Below are 19480 nucleotides of genomic sequence, written 5' to 3' on the forward strand. Positions count from 1 at the left end.
TAAAACTCCGAAATAACGAAAAAAAAATGCTAAATCAAGTTACGAAAATGATAATCTGGCCTGGTAACTCATTGTCGAATTCGCTAAGAGCAAAGTAACGGTACCACGATAGTCGCCATCGCATTCTTTCCATCATGAGTAAAACAGATACAATTTTTACTGTTACTTTTGCAACAACAGTATAATGAGGTGAAAGTGTACGAATAAATGTTTTGCAGCATTTTGCGACACCTGTCTGCTTTCCTGGGAATCTCTCAGTGTGAGTTGAAATAACGCAAGTTTTGTTTGAGGCAATACCTACATCAGGATTCTTGCAGTGACCCAAAAAAAAAAAATATATGATCACAGCAAATATTTTGCGCAAAACTAAAGTTTTTTACGTATTACGCAAGGTGTACTAATAGATTGTGTGACCACTATATTTTTGTTTCCTCCAGAATTAAAAATATTTTTGACACCCTACGTGTTTCTTTGACAGGGTTTATCAGGTTTCTGTTTTGTTTGTGGACATCATTACCACTAGTATAGGCGATGATAGTCTCTTAAGCATAGTCTTAGTTAACTCTTACCCTTACGCTTTGGGTATTTTTGAATTTTTCTTCTAAGTAGTTTCGACTTAGTTGCATAATACTATTTTTTATAGGGAACCGTTAAGGACAAATGCTATGCGAACCATCCAGAGACGATTGATGCTTTAACACACGAAATCGAAGTTGCCATTCATAAAATTGGAGCCCAAACAACCGAAAATGTGCTTAAAAATTTGGTTGATCGAATGGCCTACTGTAAAGCCAGTCGCGGCAGTCATTTGAACGATATTATTTTTCATTCATAAATGACAATGTTCAATCTTCAAAATAAAAAAAAGGTTGAAAAAATATTGATTAGTTTTTTATAGCCGATTCAAAAAGCAAATTTTACATGGCCCACCCTATATATAAACGTATAAAGTGGAACAGAGGTAGCTATTGTCGTGGTCAGCAGTGATGCGTAAGCGGTACAAACACCTGGGTAAACATATTTTACTCAACTTAAAAAAATAGGACAAATACTAAAATTGTTTGGTTGAATACACTGGATCCATGAAAGGGTACAACACAGGTTGCAGAGCTAAATCCTACCCTCATAATAATAATAATGCTTGAAAAAAATTTTGCATTGACAAAATTTGTTCAGACTTAAGGACAACAAACCACTTCAGTGTGCGTTTCAACAAAATTTAGAAAAAGCCTCGCCAAGACAAATCAGTCACCTCGGCTTCGGGAGTCAATTCAAAACGGGCATACGCTATATTCTAAGGACAAAATTACTGTCCACGCACTCTTAAGGAGTGTACAGTAAGATGCAGAAAATAGCAACAAGTAGCTTATAATAAAGTTCTGTCCCGGACATTTCGATACTAGAGAATATTTCGAAACATTTATTTTTTGTTTGTAGTAGGTAAGTAATTTTTGTTTTCTGATAGTAGGTAAATAATTAATTAGTATGTTACTTTATGTATGTAGCCCTCCAATCGATAAAAAGTGCACAAATCGATGTGTATATAACTGCAAAGTTAGAAACTTACTCTGAAACCCGAATGCGGCTTATTTGGAGGTTTACCGTACATACCTACATTCAGCCTTTGGACGAAGCCGAAAGTGCCAAACATTTAATATTGAAAAAATCAATGAAGCTTCTTTGAGCTGTGTTCACCTACAGTATTGTTCATAACAACAGAGACCAAATCAATAATATGCACTTTTTATTTCTTACAGGTATTATATACTTTTCCTCTTGAACATTAAAATTCACATATCGAATAATAATGTGCTACTTCATGGAAAATACCTAAAAAGTTGTTTAAGTAAATTATGAAGCAATTTTGTTAACGCTTCATAATTCAGAATTTTTGCCACAATGTGGATTCCTTGAGCATTTTGTGTGCATCGTAATATTTTTGCTGCGCATACAAGCACTATGTTGAAGAACCTAGCTTTGACGAAGTACTATTGGCTATAAGAAAACTTAAAAACCATAAAAGCTGTGGTGAAGATGGAATACCCGCAGAACTTCTGAAATATGGCGGACATGAACTACATAAACAAATATTTACCTTAGTAAGCCAAATATGGCATTCAAATGAAATACCCACTGGATGGGCATCAAGCATAATAGTACCTATACACAAAAAAGGACATAAAACTGAATGCCAAAATTACAGAGGCATATCTTTACTTAATACAGGTTATAAAGTATTTACAAACATTCTATTTGAAAGGCTGAATATTTATGCTGAGAACATCCTAGACGATTACCAATGTGGTTTTAGAAACAACCGCTCAACGATTGATCAAGGTTTTACTGTCCACCAGATATTCGAAAAGTTTTACGAATATAAAATTGATATATTTTGCCTCTTTGTTGACTTCAAACAGGCATTTGACAGTATAAATAGAAAACGGATAAAATACTGCTTTCAGAAAATTGGAATACCTCTGAAGCTAATTAATTTGATTCTCTGTACATTGTCGAACACAACAAGTAAAGTACTGGTGCAAGGAAGCCTGTCAGACCCATTCGAAATCATATCCGGAGTAAAACAAGGAGACGCATTGTCATGTTTAGTATTCAATTTAATGCTACACACGACTGTTAAAGAAATAAACACGAATGGAACATTATTTAATAATGATTTTCAGATATGTGCCTACGCTGATGATATTCTTATTATGGCTAAAGATAGAAACACTCTTATACGCGTCTTTAAATGTATTGATAAAGATGCAAAAGCTCTGGGACTACACGTAAATACCGAGAAAACCAAATACATGATTCGGTCAGTCAACAACACGACACGCGATGACCTAAGTATTAACAACTTTGCTTTCGAAAATATCACTGAATTTAAATACTTGGGTTTTAAACTATCAGCAGATAAAGATTCGGCGATAGCTATTAACGACAGAATCCAAGCTGCAAATAACGCCTACTACGTTAACATAAAACTATTTAAATCAAAAGATTTGTCCAGAGCACAGAAAATAAGAATGTACAAAGTACTGATACGACCCGTCCTTACATATGGTGCAGAAATATGGACGCTGAAAACAAATGATATTCATCAGCTGATGTGCTTCGAAAGACGTATCATAAGGAAAATATATGGTCCGGTTGCAACAATAGATGGCAGCTACCGCATTCGCTACAATAATGAAATCGAAGAAATCGTTCAAGGACAAAATATAATAATATACGTTTTATCAAAGCCCAACGAATTAGATGGATTGGGCACGTACTGCGCATGCCGAAAGAGCGAAATGCTAGGAAAGCTTTTATTTTAACACCAATTGGAGGAAGAAAAAGAGGACGCCCACGAAAGCGATGGTTAGATGACGTCGAATCAGATCTTAAGCAAATGAACGTACACAACTGGAGAGATGTAGCCATGGATAGAATAAAGTGGAGAAAAATTGTTGATGAAGCTATGGTCCACCACGGACTGTGAGGCTAAGAAGAAGAAAAAGAAGACAAGCACTTGGCCACATATGTATATTTAGTATATGAGTTCACATATTTGAATTTGCATATGCCATCTTCCTGAGTGCCTGGTAGTGAATCCTTTCTTTATGAAGGAATTTGATTTGCTTGAAGAATTTAAATAATTAGGATTTAAACTTATACATTATGTCAAAAAGTGTCGGGAATTGTTCAATAAAACGCATAATAATTGCTTTACCATTCGAAGCAATACACATATGACAACGATTAATCCAGTCATCAAAGAACCTTTTAAGCGCGTTTGAAGATATCTTCTTCAGCTCCTTCAGCGAATTCTCCTTAATGGCCTTTATCGACTCAAAGCGTCGTCCGCGAGTTAATAGTATACACTCACTGTATCCATGATAAAGTATCACATTCAGTAGAAATTAAGTAGTAAACAGAAATAACAATGAGGCGATAAGTTAATCCTTGATAACGTATCACATTCATTGTGATGAAGTCATCACAAAGAAACCAAGGCTAAAGCGATAACAATAATTTAAGTAGTACACAGAAATAACAATGAGGCGATAAGTTAATCCTTGATAACGTATCACATTCATTGTTATGAAGTCATTATATGTAAATAGATCTATTCTTTAAGAAATCGACATCCGAGATACAACCGCTGTGTAGAATATAACTCAATGTACACTTTTGATACGAATAAAAAATATATTTTTATTAATACATTAAAGGTACATATTTAATTCGCGGAGTATCAATTTAAGTTTTGGGAAAAGGAAAAAGTCACAGGGGGCTAATACGGTGGTTGTTAGATGATATTTGTCGAGTTTTTGGTAAAAACAGTGTTCACAATATGAGCCTTGTGAGACGGTACGTTATCATTGTGCAATCATTGTGTGTGATGTCCGCTGGGGAAGCAGTCCTGCTGAAAAGCAACCGAGGTAGGAAAAAGACAGCCATTGCCAAACGAAGGATCACTAGATAGCCTGGCCAAAGCAAAAACCTCATAACAGCAGAAGGCAACTCGGATGCCTTCCAATAAATCTCCACCACGCAAAAGCACCCTCGGGCGTGCTTACGAGGAGATTTAACCAAGAACTCTTGGATGTAGCCTTCATTCAAGAACCATGGGTACGTAAAGGAGTCATTCTGGGACTCCAGAGCGTAAACGGTAAGTTGATATATGCTGCAGACCAATTAGTCTCAGCTCATTTTTCCTTAAAACAATGAGGAGATAGTTGATCAGTATATTAGGGAAAACAATCTAGCTAACTTCCCACTGCATCGACTTCAATTATACACAGCCTGGTAACAGTTATACATTCAATACACAGCCTGGTAACAGTTGTTGAAAAGGCTATTGGGTCCAAACAAATAGATCTATGTGCATTTATTGACATATCAGGGGCTTTTGGTAACACTTCCTATGAGGCAATCAATAATGCCCTATATCTAAAGGAGGTGCCTGAACCCATCACTAGATGGCAAATATTCATGCTGAATCTAGGACGATCAGCACCGAACTAGGAGGAACAATCAAATCTATCAAAGCCACAAGAGGTTGTCCTCAAGGAGGCGTACTCTTTCCTCTTTTGTGGACTCTAGTCATAGATGAACTTCTCCACAAACTGAAAAACCTAGGATTTCACACTCAGGGCTATGCTGATGACCTAGTAGTTTATGTATTAGGCTGGCATGAGGGTACCATTTCGGATCGCATGCAGCAAGCCCTTACAATAATAAACCAATGGTGCACGGAAAAAGGGATCTCCATTAACCCATCCAAAACAGCACTAGGAGCAGGAACATAGATCTCAAATGTCCGACCCTTAATAGAACAACACTTCAACTCTCGACAGAAGCGAGTAATCTTGGCGTCCGTCTTGATAAAACGCTGGAATTCCCATATTGAGAGAGTTACTTCAAAAGCCACAAGGGCATTCTTTGCCTGCACAAGGCTTTTTGGTAAGACATGGGGACTAAACCCTAGAATGACCTACTGGACATTCACCACAGTTGTGAAACCCATAGTCACTTATGCATCCTTAGCATGGTGGCCCAAGGTCAAGCAAAGAAAAGCAGTAAACGAATCAAACAAACTGCATCGCTTGGTATGTGTTGGTATTACAGGGGCTATGAAAACATGTCCCACGGATGCATTGGGTGTGCTCCTGAACATACCACCGCTTCCAATCTTGATAGAAAGGGAAGCTCGCTCGAGTGCCTTAAGATTAAAAGGTATATCCGAACTTAAAAGTGGGGATATGAAAGGACATTTAAAGATCTTAGAAGACTTCCTACATAGTCCCATTCTTCTTAGGGATGATATACTATCACCCAAACCAATACTCTTCAGGAACTTCCAAGTTATAATTAATGAACGCACAGACTGGAGAACTAATTCTATCACTTTCAAACCTGGCTCCCAGCTATGGTTTACTGATGGGTCCAAATTGGAAAATGGTAAAACAGGGGCAGGAATCAATGGGTCTAAATTCATAAAATCGATTCCGATGGGACTCTACCCAACAATATCTCAGGCAGAAATACATGCCATTGAAATATGTATGAGAGAATGCCTTAGAACGAAAATGAGAGGTACTCACATCTACATACTTCCAGATAGCCAAGCGGTTCTAAAAGCCTTTTTATCAACAGCTATCACCTCTAAATTGGTAAATGATTGCCTAAACCTTCTCAACACGTTAGGAAACGTCAACATAGTAACACTAGGCTGGATTCCGGGGACATGAGGGAAATGAAATGGCTGATGACCTTGCAAAACAAGGAGTAAATATGCCACTTACTGGCTCTGAGCCTTTCTGTGGGCTCACAAAAGGCCACAATAATGAATTCCTTAAGAAATGGGAAGAAAGAAAATTTGCTGCACACTGGCTAAACTATGCCTGTCAGCGTCAAGCCAAACTATTCCTAAGTCCCAACAAAGGAGTATCTGACAAGCTTCTCTCACTAACCAGAGTAGATCTGTGTCTTTTAACAGGGTATCTTACAGGTCACTGCAGCCTGAGGTATCATCTAAATAATATTGGTCTATCTGAGACCAATGTCTGCCGCTTTTGCGAAATGGACATAGAAAGCTCTCTCTCGAACGTCGCATAGCTTACAAATAATATTCGTTATTTACCGTATAACCATTTGGAATGAGTTCCGAGTGCACAACACCATGATAGTCAAGGAAAACCAGTAGCCTGACTTTCACTTTTCACCGGCTTTGACGTGGTTTTTTGGGTTTCGGCTCATGTGGATAGCGCCATTCAGCCGCTTATTAACTGGTTTGAATGCCAAACTCGCATATGGATAAACGTTGTGTGCGAATTCACTTGCTCAAGCATGTCTTCAGCCACCTTCTTCCGATAGAGTTTTTTGAAAGAAATTAAAGTCTCTTAGAACGAGTCGAACAATTTATGGAGTAAAATGTTGCGAATCTATTCGTGAGACACCCTATGGTCGCGATCTACCTCCCTAAAACTTAAATGATGGTTTTCCAGCACAATTTCTTTGACTTTGTCGACGTTTTCATCCGTTGAAGACGTTGATGGGCGACCAGATTGAGGCAAATCTTCCACGACTTCTTGGCACTCTGTGAAAGACTTGTACCACTCGTAGGCCCGTGTTTTTGATGAAGCATACTTGCCAGAGGCTCTCTGCAACATTTTCAACTTTTCAGCACACGAAATTCCGTTCAAACACAAAAAATTTAAAACAAATTCTTTGTTCGATATTTTTATCCATAGTGAATATCGCAGAGTACACCTGCGGTTGACTGATATACTTAAATGCCAAAAACAAGCTAATTGATACGCTCAAACTCTGCGACACTATACAGGGCAGTTGTACTAATCTTCCAGCAAAAAAAACATTATACATGTGTACACACACGCGTGCTTTTTAAATGAACAATTCCCGATATTTTTTTGACATAATCTATTTTCTTTTATTTATATAAAAATTCAGCCGTTTTTCGCGTTGTGATGAACTTTGCGGAGAATGGCTCAACCGATTTTAACCAAATTTTTTGGCTTTGTTTGGACTATTCAGTAGATGGTTTGTGTTTTGAAATTTTAAGAATCGGATACCAGGGTCTCGAGAAATAGGCCAAAACGTGGACCCGGGAAACCCTAGGATGGTGTTTATACAATATGGGAAGCAAATAGAAGCTGCTGATGATTGCTATAGTATAGAGTATTTTTCATACCGTTTCGTAACTAGGGTCTCGAGATATAGGCCAAAACGTGGACCCGGGTAACCCTAGGATGTGTTTGTATAATATGGGTAGCAAATGGAAGCTGCTGATGATTGCTATAGTATAGAGTATTTTTCATACTGTTCCGTGACTAGGTTCCCGAGATATAGGCCAAAACGTGGACCCGGGTAACCCTAGGAAGTGTTTGTACAATATGGGTAGCAAATGGAAGCTGCTGATGATTGCTATAGTATAGAGTATTTTTCATACCGTTCCGTAACTAGGGTCTCGAGATATAGGCCAAAACGTGGACCCGGGTAACCCTAGGATGTGTTTGTACAATATGGTAAGCAAATGGAATCTGTTGATGATTGCTATAGTATAGAGTATTTTTTATGCCGCTCCGTGACTAGGGTCTCGAGATATTGGCCAAAATGGGGACCCCGATAACTTAAGGATGTGTTTGTACAATATGGGCAGCAAATGGGAGGTGTCGATGATTACTATAGTATAGAGTATTTTTAATGCCCCTCCGTAACTAAGGTCTCGAGATATAGACCAAAACGTGGGCCTGGATAACCCTAGGATGTGTTTGAACCATATGAGTATCCATTGTAAGTTGTTGATAAATGCTAATGAAAAGAGGACTTTTCTTTTCGCTGGGTAACTAAGGACTCCAGATATAGACCAATTGGGAACTCGCCTTCAGGTTAAGAGATTACATTCTTATGTACTACAACCAGTTAAAATGGTATATTCAATCACATAACAATATAATCTTTTCACCTGAAGGCGAGTTTCCAATTGCAAAATCAGAAACAGAGAATCGGCCGTTGGAATGTATCAAACAACTTTTTTATTGTACTTACCTTTCTACTTCCACTCATTTCGATGTAAGAATAAGCACAAAGTATTTTTATTTGAGAATGGCACATTTTGTTCGTGCTTACATTTTGTGTGAAGAGATATGTGCACGTAGACAAAAATATTAATCAGCAAGTTAAAAACAAATCAAAACAAACACCTCATTACTTATTTCCTTCATGGTAAACATTTCAAAAATTTCACCACACATATGTTACATATTTTTTTTTTTATTTAACTCGTACCTACCTGAAAAGCGCTCAATGTATGGTGAAATTATTTTTAAAAACACACCACAAACCCATTTGTTTGGTCAGATTCATCCCACTTAGCTAGCGGATTATACGTTCTCATATTAACATACATACATCAATAATACTTTAATCTATATATATAAAAATTTAGCCGTTTTCCGCGTTGTGATGAACTTTACGGAGAATGGCTAACCCATTTTAACCAAACTTTGCCACATTGAAGAGACACATGTGGAGAAGGTTTGTGACTATGTTTGGCTAAAATCTCCTTTACTTCTTCGTCAACACACAGTATACACGAGGCAGCGTTCTTTTTACGCGTGTGTTAGTTATTGTAAACTGCTGCATAGAGCGAACATTTTACTCGCATATGTACCAGTTAACGCAGCAGTATTTATGCCTAAATTTTCATTCCATTACATACATTTCAATGGAATGCAAACATACATACATATACATATATTCATACAGCAGTGGCTGCACGCCTGCATTCGCATAGAATAGAAACATACAAATTAGCAGGCACAGCTGTAGCTGACCGCCTGCAATAATTAATCGTAACACAATGTTGCTGTGACTAACTTAACACTTTGCTTAAATACTTTTTCTTTACACCCACACTTCGGGATAACCGAAGCAAAACCATTAGCTAAACGAACCTGAACAGGTCGTCGCTAAAAAACTACTGAAGCAAGGCCGTTTTCTTAGAAGATTGCCAAAGGTTATCAGTAATAGTGCATAGTGAAAGTAAGTGTTAAAACTAACAAGAAAGTGTTTTATTTGGTAAAGTGTTCAAGTGAAGCAGTTTCCAGGCATCAACCAAAGAGATAAAAAAAGTGTGTCAGAAATATTAAAGAGAAGAGATTGTTTTCACATTTTCTAACGATATTTTCACGAAAAATTTACAAAATATATATTAATTTTGCAAATGATTGATAGCAAGTGAAACAGTGAATAAATGGTGTGAAAAATACACACAACAGAAATCGGCCAAAATAATTAAGATTTTAGAAGTTTTTACTTAAGATATTTAAGAAAAGAGATTGTTTTCACACTTTCCGTAGATATTTTTAAGAAAAATTTCAAAAATACCTATATATTATTTTTGCTGATCACTTCCCATTTCTGTTCTGTGTAATTTTCATTTCAACGCGTGCTCACAGTTCAATTATATTTTTAAAAGATGGCGCTAACAGTATGTTAATTTGAATTCCAATTTAAAAACAAGAAAAGTAGCAATCAAGAGCTGACATAAAGAAGACCACTTTGATTCGGTAAAGAAATGCCAAGAGGTAGAAGACATGCTAACATCGGACTTAGTACACGTCACAAAAGAAATGTGCAAAATCACAGACAAAATGAAAGTGAGGAAAATCATGCTGATATATTAAGTCAACAAAGAGATCGTACTAGGTCACGTTCTCAAAATCGGCCAATAAATATCAATTCTGTAAATTTGAATGGAGCAGCATTTCAATATAATCCACAACTTGATAATTCATCTAACAAATACGTTGTCATTGGAAGTATGGATAAAATTTGCGGATTTTGTCAAGCATTGAAATTCAAAACTGAAACACCAGGCATGTGTTGCGCTGCAGGAAAAGTTCGTTTACCAGACATATAATGTCCGCCCGAACCATTAGCTATATTATTATCGGGAACATCACCCGATTCCAAACATTTTCTTGAAAAAATTTCCACATATAATTCATGTTTTCAAATGACATCTTTTGGTGCTGGAAAAATTATAACCGATAACTTCATGCCAACGTTCAAGGTAATACATAAACTTCAACGTTCAACAACATTCGCTGACACATCTAATGAATCATTATATTTTATGGACACAAATTATGGCTTTTTTCAGATTCAAGGGCAAGCATATCACTTAGTAGGTTCATTACTACCACTACCCGATGAAAAGTCAAAATTTTTGCAAATTTATTTCATTGATGAACTTGAAGCACGGTGTGCATTTTCCAGAAATATAAACAGAGTCATTGTGAGAGAGTTACAAGATTTATTACACACACACAATGTTTTGGTGCAAAGTTTTAAAACAACAATCGAAAGATTGTCATCTGATAATCATAAAACGCCTGCCGGCGAACATCGTGGAAGATACAATCAACCAACTTCAAGCAACGAGGTTGCAATTGTTATATCTGGAGATAAATTTCAACCAAGAGATATTGTTTTGCAAAGAAGAAATGATACACTGCAACGTGTTAATGAAACGCATCGAAAATATGATGCATTACAATATCCTCTTATGTTCTGTCGTGGTGAAGATGGTTATTCGATTGATATAAAACAAATAAACCCAGCAAATGGTCAAGAAACAAATAAAACTGTAAGCGCAATGAATTATTATGCATACAGAATCATGATAAGAGAAAATCAAAAGAATCACATTTTATAATGTCGTAAATTATTTCATCAGTATATTGTTGACATGTATGCGAAAACAGAAACAGAACGATTGAATTACATTAGATTCAACCAAAGAAAATTACGCTGTGACGAATACATACATTTACGAGATGCAATTAACAACGATACCAACGTTAATAACATTGGTCAAATGGTAATATTACCTTCATCGTATACAGGCAGTCCAAGGCATATGCATGAATACGCCCAAGATGCAATGTGTTATGTCAGAAATTATGGTCGACCCGACTTATTCATAACTTTCACATGCAATCCGAACTGGGATGATTTTAAAAATCATCTATATCAGCTACAGATAGGCATGACATTACTGCAAGACCGTTTAGACGAAAGCTATAGTCTTTAATGGATTTCATTGTAAAACATAAAGTTTACGGAGATGTATAATGTTTCATGTATTCTGTGGAATGGCAAAAAAGAGATAAAATTGATCATATTATATGTGCTGAAATTCCAGATATAAATGAAGATCCAGAATTACATACTACTGTAACCAAAAACATGATTCATGGACCATGTGGAACGTTAAATCAAAATTCTCCATGTATGGTTGATGGTAATTGTTCAAAAAACTACCCAAGGCAATTAATTGCTGAAACAATGACTGAAAATGATGGATATCCATTGTACCGTAGAAGATCACCAGAAGACAATGGAAAAACATTCACTGTGAAAATAAATAATCAAGATGTGGAGATCGATAACCGTTGGATAGTTCCGTATTCCAAATTATTATCGAAAACATTTAACACACTTATAAATGTTGAATATTGTAACTCCGTAAAATCCATCAAATACATATGTAAATATATATATCAATAAAGGAGGTGCCATGGCAGTATTTGGAGTTGTAAATCGAAATGATGAAATTATTAATTACCAAATGGGAAGATACATTAGTAGCAACGAAGGAGTTTGGAGAATATTATTGTATCATTTACGATTCATGATCGCCATCCAGCTGTTATTCATTTGTCAGTTCATTTAGAAAATGAACGAAGTGTTTATTTCACTGAAAATACTGCTCAACATATGGCCGAACGACCACCAGCAACAACACTAACTGCATTTTTCAACTTATGTGAAACAGATACATTTGCAAGAACATTGCTTTATTCAAATGTTCCTAAATATTATACTTGGAATGCATCATCAAGGTCCTGGGTACGAAGGCAATGAGGAATACCTGTAGATGGATATCCAGGTGTTCATTGGGGTGATGCAATCGGACGACTTTACACTGTGCATCCAAATAAAGTGGAATGTTTCTATTTACGTTTACTCTTAGTTGATATTCCCGGCCCAAGATCATTCGAAAGTTTGAAACGAGTTAATGGTCATCTTTGTTATACTTATCAGCAAGCATGCAAAGAATTGAATTTGCTTGAAAATGATAATCAGTGGGATGCAACTCTTATGGATGCATGTGCAATAAGTTCTCCACACCAAATAAGAACACTATTTGCCATCATTATTGCTACATGTTTCCCAGCAAACCCAAAAGAATTGTGGAGTACTTACCAAGAATACATGACAGAAGATATCCTACATCAAGTACGTCGCATTACTGCAAATCCAAATTTGAATTATACAGATGAATTATATAATGAGGCATTAATTAAAATCGAAGACTTTTGCCTGAGGATTGCAAATAAAACTCTGAGTGAGTTAGGTATGGTCGCACCAAATCGTCCGATGCATGATGCATACAATGCAGAATTAAGACGTGAAAAAGAATATGATCGAAATGATCTGAACACATTTGTAACAACAAACCTACCAAAATTAAACACAGAACAAAGGCAGGCATATGGCACAATTATAGACAATGTTGCAAATGAAAGAGGAGGAATATTCTTCTTAGATGCACCAGGTTGGACTGGAAAAACGTTTTTGTTGTCGTTAATTTTGGCCACCATTCGATCACAGAATAATATTGCATTGGCTTTGGCATCATCTGGAATAACGGCAACTTTATTGGACGGCGGTCGCACTGCACATTCTGGATTAAAGTTACCATTAAATATGCAAGTAAATGAAGAACCAACTTGCAACATTTCTAAAAATTCTGGAATGGGAAAGCTTTTACAAACATGTAAAATTATTTTATGGGATGAATGTACGATGGCTCATAAAAAATCACTGGAAGCCTTAAATAGAACACTGAAAGATTTTCGAAATAACACAAACATATTTGGTGGTGCACTAATTCTATTGGCCGGTGATTTTCGACAAACTTTGCCTGTTATTCCCAAATCAACAGCAGCTGATGAATTGAGAGCGTGCCTTAAATCTTCTAATCTGTGGAGATATGTTCAAAAACTCACATTAACTACTAATGTTCGTGTGCAGTTACAGAATGATCCAACAGCTGCTGAATTTTCCAACAGCTGCTGAAATTTCCGAAGTACAATTAGTGCAAAATGTATTCCCAAATATTGCACAAAACTATCGAAATCAAGATTGGCTAAGCGAGAGAGCTATATTAGCTGCCAAAAATGTCGATGTCAATGAAATCAATGCCAGTATTTTGACTCAAATTCCAGGTGAAGTTGTCACATATAAATCAATTGACACAATCACTAATCCCGACGATGTAGTGAATTATCCAATTGAATTTTTGAATTCACTTAATTTGCCTGGCTTGCCACCACATCGTTTGCAATTGAAAGTCGGCGCAGTGATCATTACGTTGCGAAATATCAATCAGCCGAAACTATGCAATGGGACAAGATTAGCAGTGAAACGGACAATGAACAATGTAATTGAAGCAACAATTTTGAAAGGCAAATTTAAAGGTGAAGATGTTTTGATTCCGCGCATTCCAATCATTTCAACAGATTTGCCTTTTGACTATAATTTTCCATTCACCTTGCTTTTGCTATTACAATCAATAAGTCTCAAGGTCAAACACTGCAATTATGTGGAACTGACCTAACTTATCCATGCTTTGGACATGGGCAACTGTATGTAGGATGTTCCCGAGTAGGGAAACCATCGTTACTTTATATTTATACACCGCATGAAAATAAAACCAAAAATTTTGTGTATCAGAAGGCTTTAGAATAAGTTGTTAGTTTACAATCATTAGAGAAAGTCACTAAAATAAATAAAACATTGTTATTAGAATAAGTCACAAAATAATGGCCGAGCATGAATTAAATGATGAAACAAGAAAAAACAAAGAACACTTTTCATTTATATTTTTCTTTCACCCAGCGAAGCGGGTGAGGGTCCGCTAGTGTACATATAGGATACATACAGTCATAAATTTTTCCAATATTTGGTGAAATTTTATAAAAACTAATAAGAACAAATCTAATATGTAAACTTGCATACAAATCATATGGACATATCAAATGAACAAATCTGTTATGTACGGAAGCAAATGTAAGCTAAAGTAAACTAACTCTTGCGTGTCACCCTCTCCCTCTCATTTCTCTCCGGCAGCCATATTAACTAATTTTCTACTGTTAACTTGTGGTGAAGCAATTTCTGAGTTGAATTTCTTACCCTTATTTTGTTTCTCCCCAAAATAAGGAACGGCCCAGGACTGAGCCTTTCTATAAATTTACGTTCTCTATTATTTGTGCTGCCATAAGAGTAGCCACTGAACAGACTAAACGTGATTTTCAAAATGTAATAGACCAAATGACAGAGAGACTACCACGAATTGAGACACTGACAAATGTAGAAGAATATCAGGACATTACATGCATGCAACGTGTCGTTGAACGTAGTACAATCATTGCTAAAATTTTCTGGAGACCAGACTCGCTATGTGTCATGGCGTCGGGCGACTCATGCCGCCAACAAACTTTTTGAAACCTATACCGGAAGTTGCAATGACTATCAGGCCGAGGCAATCATTCGCAATAAAGTCACAGGACGTGGAGATTCTGTGCTTTCCTCGTTTAACACTGTATTGAATTTGGCTATTATAGCCAAACTTGATTTTTCTTATGCTGACAAGAAACCTATACATGTTATAAAACAAGAAATGTCCATTCTCCGTCAGGGACGTCATATTATTAATAATTTCTACGACATGGTTGAAAAGAAACTGACATCCATAATCCATAAAACTCTTATGACTTGTGGGAATGAGCGATGGGTGATTCAATCGTTAACGACTAAATATCGTCAAAACTCTCTAAGGATTTTGATATCCGGTTCTAATGGACCATTATGGGACCAAAAGATATGCCATCGGCGCTTGCTCTGGCGTAAGAATTGGAGTCTAATCAAGCTCAATCATTGTTCGTCTCAAGGTTTACTGATGGTAGAAATTCAGATAATTGTTTGCAGAAAGCAACCAACACTACGCACTTTTCCAATTGCCAATAGCCCTCATTTTAAAAGATTAAGATCAACAAAAGTTACTCCAATTGAGGTTGATCCCAGCCTTTCGAACCTTCGGCATCCTACCCAACAAACGTTCGGGAGTCGGGAGTCCATTTGGGAATCCACTCCCAACTCATGTCACTGCCACGAATGCAAAGAGGCCACTTAGCAGTGATCAATTTAATTACAATAAAATACAGCGAATCAATGCTCTAAATCAGTTCAATAATGATGACCTCGAAGGGTGCTATACAAATTCCGATGTCTACGACGATAAGGTGTCGGATGAGGAAATTTTTAGTCATGATGACGTAGTGCCAGAAGTACCAAGTGACGAAATTAGTTTTTTAGAGCCCTTTGTGGAGGAGTTTTCCCCTAACTTTCATTATAAACCAGGAAAAGAAAATGTTATCGCTATTGCGCTTTCGATACAAAATATTAATACTCTAACTACTGGCCGATCTGATGAAACCGTTCATAGTGAGGAATCCTCAAAAATAGTTATTAAAACAGTTAGAAATCCTATTAATTGCTTCAGGAATCAGATAGTTCTCGAAGATGGAGGTTACGAGTTTGTTACTACAAAAATAATTTTCAAATCTCAAATCAGGCATCACGTTATTTTCAGTGAGCTTGAAAGAATTCCCACCTTATTGTAGAATAAAAAATAAATAAATAATGTTAAGCTTTTCAGCAGTCAAATTTGTTTGCACGAATCTTCCACGATTTTACAGTCTGAGCATAACAGAACTCATGTTTGATTTAACGAAAACATAAACCAAGTTCTGAAAGACTACTATTTTCCCAATATTTCGAAAAACTTGATTTCCTCATGTAAAATATGCACTAAGTATCAGTGTTACCCACCCAACCCAATAATAGGCGAACCCCCCATTCCAAATAGGCCCGGCGAAATTTTGCACATAGATATTTATTCAACCGACTAAAAATATTACTTAACGTGCATCGATAAATTCTCAAAGTTCGCTGTGGTTCGCTCAATTCCGTCAAGGTCCATAATAGATTTAAAGGATAAAATGTTGACAAAGTCTTTGCCAAACCAAACAAGAGGATAGGCAATAATTAGGCTAAATTAGACTTGGAAGGGACAGTTACTAAATATGGATTTCGTGGTTGTCTCCTGGTGCTGGCAGCTATCAATTCGCACGCAATTCTGGGCATGTTGCTGATGCAGCCGGTGGAGTGGCATATGCGCAACTCACACGTCCCAGGGGATCAGCAAATGAGTGTAAGGCAGGAAACGAAAAGGGAACAGAGGCTGCAAATGCGCAAGCAACTACTGTAACAGCAATAAATAATAACGAGACAATAGTTAAATTTTCCTGCGGAAGCACTTTAGAAGCAGCAGAGCTCAATTATTTATCGCCTCTTGTATGCACGTACAGCAGAGAAGGTTCACAAAACCGCGCAAGCGAAGAATTGAAAATGCACTCAAGTCGCTCGTCAAGCATTACAAGACTGGGTAATTGGACTGAACCGGTGGTCGTGCGCGATGCTTCGGCGGAAATGACGCGTGTGCACTCAGCGCTGGTGATCAACACAGAAACAGAAGCAGCCGAAAGTCAGCGGGGGCGTAGTTATTGTCAAGTTCCAGTTGACTTCTTGGACCTAACTTTGTTGAAGCAGCCAATTTATGTTAACATTGTACTGGGTATTTCTTTTGCGCTCTACTAGGATATTGCATTCTTCACATTGCAGCCACTTTATTTGTTTGAGTTGAGCTTCACAAAGGTGATTTCGATTTGTCCATTTTTGGGCACCTTCTTTTCCTCGATTGTAAATGAAAAAAAAAAAATTTATTTTTATATTTTCACCTCGATACCGCAAGTACAGGGTGGGCCATATAGCGTTTGCTTTTTGAACCACCTATTTTTTTGAGAACGATAACACAAATGACATGTCAAATGTGTTCATGATTTACTTAAAGGTTTGACATTTACGAAATGGGGCGCTATACGCTTGAACAAAATTGGGAAATATGGAAAACCTATTTCCAAAGTGGTGAGTCTTCTTCTTATTTTCTGATTTTCACATCGGTGGCTACGTCAATAAGCAAAATTCTCTGATTTGGGGCTCAGAAAATCCACACGTTACTGTAGAGAAGCAAATGCATCCACAACGAGTCACTGTTTGGTGCGGCTTTTGGTCTGGCGGCATCATCGGGCCATTTTTTTTCGAAAATGAGCGAGGAGCCGCGGTTACAGTAAATGGCGAGCGTTACCGTGACATGCTCAACGAGTTTTTGTTTCCAAAAATTGAAGAGGATGACATGGACGACATTTGGTTTCAACAGGACGGTGCAACTTGTCACACTGCACAAGTTACACTCGAATTTTTGGCTACCGTTTTTGAAATCCGAATAATCAGCCGAAATTCCGATATCAATTGGCCGCCTCGGAGCTGTGATTTAAGCGTGTTGGACTATTTTTTGTGGGGAGCCGTTAAGGACAAATGCTATGGGAACCATCCAGAGACGATTGATGCGTTAAAACACGAAATCGAAGTTGCCATTCATGAAATTGGAGCCCAAACAATCGAAAATGTGCTTAAAAATTTGGTTGATCGAATGACCTACTGTAAAGCCAGTCGTGGCAGTCATTTGAACGATATTATTTTTCATTCATAAATGACAATATTCAATCTTCAAAATAAAAAAAAAGTTTAAAAAAATATTGATTCGTTTTTTTTTATAGCCGATTCAAAAAGCAAATTTTACAAGGTCCACCCTATATTTAGGCACAACAGTTCCAGTCGACGGTAAACGAGTTCACAAAGCATCTCTTAGATGATCTTTTCCCTTTATTTCAGCGGCCATTTGCAATCTTTCTGATTGTGGCAGTCATTGGCTCGGAAGGTAATATTATTGCCAAGGACACACAAGACTTACTAAATTCATTTCCACAATCACATATAAAGAAACTACTCAAAAAACAAACACTTAATAATTTTGAAGTTGCTTCATCCAGAAATAGGCACATTATAGATAAGCTTGAGACAATTATCTATTCAGTTACTTTAGGTAAATTACAAATAATAAATCCTGTTTGGTTAAATGACAAAGAATCTGTTAAACTTATTGCTAAAGGGCACTCTGCCAACATTTCTATTGGCGATCTGTTGACCGCTTCAGCTCTTAAAATCTTACAAAATAAGGAAAATATTTACTTTGTAATTAAATATCCTATCATAAGCCAAATATGTAACAAACTTAGTCCAGTTATTCAGAATCAGAGAACAATAATGTTAGAAGCCAGTACGATAGCCGAATGTAGCGAATATCACCAACTTAACGACTCGAAAGAAACGACATCCAAAGCAATCTGTCGATTTACAAACACAATGAACTCATGCTTACTGAACTTATTGAGTCGTCCACCCGCTGCATGCAAGTCTATACCATCCGACCATATTGCTCCCCTAGAGGAGATTGATGGTGGATTAGTGGTAATCAACGATTAAACGGTTGAAGGTCAGGAAAAAAATCAAAAGTACCTTTCTTGCATCCTTCACAGTAATCACAATTTTCAAATGGCATCCATTGTACCTAAGTAGTAGAAAGAGTTATAAGGGAAGTTGAGGACACCTCAGTTTTTACAGGGGGAGTAGTTAACGCGTGCTAGCGCGTTCATGGGAAACATTATGTTCTACCGAAGTAAACAGTCATTACAACAATAACAATAGCTACTTCATTCGCTGCTGCATTTAATATTTGATAATAAAATAAGCTTGACTTTAGGTTTACAATTTAATATTTAGCCAGGCTCTGATGATCCGTACGCCTCTAACCTGTTTAAATAGAATTGTAAACTGTGAAACTCCCTTTCATTTCCTACTTTTCCTATCATCG

The sequence above is a fragment of the Anastrepha ludens genome, chromosome X, assembly GCF_028408465.1.
Source record: "Anastrepha ludens isolate Willacy chromosome X, idAnaLude1.1, whole genome shotgun sequence".
Taxonomy (NCBI): Eukaryota; Metazoa; Arthropoda; class Insecta; order Diptera; family Tephritidae; genus Anastrepha; species Anastrepha ludens.